The following is a 4,078-nucleotide window of genomic DNA, read 5'->3' as shown; positions in this document are numbered from 1 at the left end:
TACTTTATTTCGAAGGGTTGCTCCAGCGGTGTCAGTCCCACGGTGTGACCTGTGATACGGGTACTCACCTGTAAAGAGGAGAAGGAGGGAGTTAGTGTGGTGTGGTTATCAAAGCTAGTATTTCATTATTAACGGAGATCAGTATAGGAGTCACGTGGTTCAGGTTAATGCTTAGTAGCGACTTAGTACTTTATTGCAGTTATTATATTGAAGCTTAAATAACAACCTCAACTTACCAAATCCAACGCGAGGAAGACGCATTCAATAAGATAAACTAACGCACACTATTATCTCTACACTAACCGCGACGCCACGCACGCAAACACAAGGAACCGCACTCGCCCGCCGCCATAAGACTAAAGGCCGAGGATTTCTTCAGCTGGTGTGGGATCACCTCGGCTGTCTTCGAATGTGCTGCCCTTCCTTTGGCTGACACACTCCCACCTCACGCCCTCACATCCACACCACACTATAAGATCACACTAACTTTGTGCTCACTGAGACACATTTCAGCGCTAAGAAAGAGATGAGATTGGTGGGAGATTAATTATATACCGCACTCGATTTGTTTTCTTGCCATACTTTCGCACAGGGACATGGAACAAGAGGCTGCTAACTGCTTGTTATCCTCACGCCACACACTCCCCCTATCCCCTCCTGCCTGCCTTCTTTTGACTGGAGGTGCTCCACATTGTGGCGCCTCTCCAAAAGAATGTACGTATATTTATTTATTGACAGTCAGGCTGCACTGTATGCCCTTCAATCCACCTCCCCATGGACTGTGATCTAGTTAATAAGTGTCTAGATCTCATCCACACCCTAGAAGGTGCTGGTGCCACGGTCCATTTCATCTGGATACCCTCATGTGGGTGGGTATCCCGCTAAATGAAAAAGCAGACCACCTTGCTCAGTGTGCCCTACAAGATGATACAGTGGACCCTGGCACTGAGTACACTCTGGGTTATGTTAAAAGTAGCATTAAGGACTTTGTACATAGTAGCATTAGTGATCAGTTGGAGCTTTGTTGCCATAGGGGCAGTAGCAGTCTAGTCTTCACTATGCACGCGTCTCCCAGAACTGTGCCTACACACACCTACGGGAGACACACTGCATCACATGACAGGGTGGCAATGAGGTTCAGATTAGGCTACAAATACTTTTGGGAAGTCAGTGCTTCTCCTGGTGTGTGCTGTGTGGTGCACCAAAGGGGCACACTGTATGTCACTATATCATGGAATGTCCTCTCATTGTTAAATTTAGGCCACAAGGTCAGCATGACTTGTACAGCCTCATTGACCATCCTAGACTCAACCACTCTCAGGGATATACTCAGTTTGCCCAGACTGTAGGATGTTTATGCAATAAGGTGTGCAATATCTGTATTTATTTAATGAAATACTTGTATTCTTGTTATGTATACTGTCTAGTGTTATTTTTTTGATACTTTAACCTTAAGTCTTTGCCCATGGGTGGCAAGGTCCATCCTCCTCCTTTTTTTGTAATTATTTATTAATTCAATAATAAATGTATCAATCAATCAATCAACAATAACTAGGAGAGGAGAGCTTGAAGATCTTTTTATGCATAAATGATCTAACTTCCCAAGGGTGCAGGCTGTACATGTTTACTGTGATGGTTCAGTGGATGGCAGCAAATCTGGATGTGGCCTGTTCATCCGCAACTACACCTCTTCCTCTGAATACACTGACACTGAGGTGTCCAAGAGGCTTCCTGACAACCTGTCCTCTACAAGGGCAGAACTATATGCCATGCTAGGTTTACAAATTGTCCTTCATTTGGGGAAAGATGTTTACTTTTTTGTTGATAGTCAGGGTGCCTTATATTCATTGTTGTCTCCTTCCCCTGCTGATTGTGATCTCATCAACAAGTGTCTTGGTGTAAACCTTGGGTGGGACAAAAGGAAGGACAAGAATTAAAGAAGACAATGAGGGAAGAATGGAAAAAACCCTCATAGAAAAAAAAACAAAAATTAAATGGGGACAATACAAAAACAAAAAAAAATTAGGTAAACACAAAAAAAAAGTAAAAAAATAAAAAGAAGGTAATTTAAGAAAGAAGAAAAATACAGCTCAATTTTAAAAAAAAAAATGAAGAAAAATAAAATAACAAAAGGAAAAAAAAAAACAAAATCTTTGGGGAAAGGGAAAAAAGAAAAACAGATATACCCAAAAATTTTGAAAAGAAAAAAAAAGAGACAGAGGGAGGAAAAATTTTATAAAAAAAGTTTTAATAAGGAAAAAGGGAAAATTGGGTGAAGAAAAGGGTAAATAAAAATTTTTAGAAATGAAGAAAATTAAACGTGAATAGAAAATGGTTAAAGGAAGAATATAAAAAATTAATGGGAAAGAAAAAAATGAATTAAGAAGCAAAAATGGGAACAATGTGAACATAGTTAGCAAAAATAGAATCCATGCTATGTTAAAGGAAGAATATAAATCAAAAATAAAGATGAGGTGTGATATGAAACAGAAAATATCAAATGGAAACAATTAAGGAAGAAGACATCAAGTGTGTGAAGTGACTAATGTTGATATGATAATGAATGGACAAAGATATGATGAAATACAAAATTGAAATATCAGGATAAATAGATCTGTTGATGAATTTCATAACAAAATTCTAAGTTCAAGAAATTCATTATCATCATAAAAGAATAAAATAAATTTTCATATAGTTGAAACAAGGATATAAATAGAATTAAATACATAATGAATAATAACAAAAGCAAATTAAAACAAATGGTTCCAGTAGAATATAAGAGAAAATACAGATTAGAATTTGACTAGTGTATGGCAAGATAGAATAATATCATGAAATGTGGTGGTGGTGGTGGTGGTGGTGGTGTTTTGTGTTGGTTATTATGATATATGTAGTAGATATATGTAAATAATTAATGTAATAGTATATTATATAACATGTAAATGTATGATGTATTCACATGATATTATGACATTCATATTATTAACATATATAAATATAAATAAATAAAATGTCAACAAAATATTTAGATTATATATACTACATATTAATATTAAATATATATATAATAATTTACAATTAATGTTAGTATTAATCATTATGATGGTTTATATATAGTATGTAGTATATATAGTATGTAGTTTAGTAGTATGATTGATTTTGATAAAGACAATTTAGTATATGATAGTGTGTATATAATAGAAGTATAATGAATTTTAATATAATTGGTTTATGTGTATTGAAAAAATGTTATGTAGGTGGTAGTGTAATAAATATATAGTTTATATTATGATTGTTAGTCTTGTTAAGATATCATTATTCAGATTCATTCATATCAGTTGAAAACACATGTAAAAATTATTCATTCTGGAAAACAGTTTTTAATTGTGTCTTATACAATTTCATTTACATTAATTTTGAGTTTGTATCATTTGTAACATATAAGAAATATTTCTTTCAGTCTCAGTTGTTGTATGTAAAGAAATAAATTGTTCATCCTTATCAGTGGTTTTTTGCATTAAGAAGATTATAAGTGTATGTTGTAATTAGTAAATAATTTTAGTATTTATGAAGTATAAATTTGTAGAACAATATTTAACAATTGTTTAAGTATAATGAAATTTATCTATACATGAATGAATTGTGTTTAAAATGTTTCTTAATTTTATTAATAAACAGATAATAAATAGATTGCAAGTTTAAACAAAGGTATCAGATAATATATGTCTCTGTTTAGAGATATGAAATTGGTATTTGTACAATAGTACTAATAGTAGTAGTAGTTGTATAGTGGTGGTGGTGGTGGTATGTAGTGTGGATGTGGTGGTGTGTGGTGGTGGTGGTGGTGTGTAGTAGTGGTGGTAGTAGTAGTTAGGTAGTAACAGTTAGTAGGTAGTAGTAGAGTTAGTAGATAGTAGTAGTGTAGTCAATTAAGTGTGTGGTAGTAGTTGGTGTGTGTGTGTTGTGGTATGTTGTATAGATGGTATAAAGGGTGTAAAAATAATTAGAAAATAATAAATTATAAAATAGGTGCAATAGTAGTTTGAATAATGGTATTAATGGTAGAAAAAAATAAATT

This window comes from Portunus trituberculatus, chromosome 50 (assembly GCF_017591435.1).
Source record: "Portunus trituberculatus isolate SZX2019 chromosome 50, ASM1759143v1, whole genome shotgun sequence".
Lineage (NCBI taxonomy): Eukaryota > Metazoa > Arthropoda > Malacostraca > Decapoda > Portunidae > Portunus > Portunus trituberculatus.
This window is presented reverse-complemented; position numbering follows the sequence as displayed.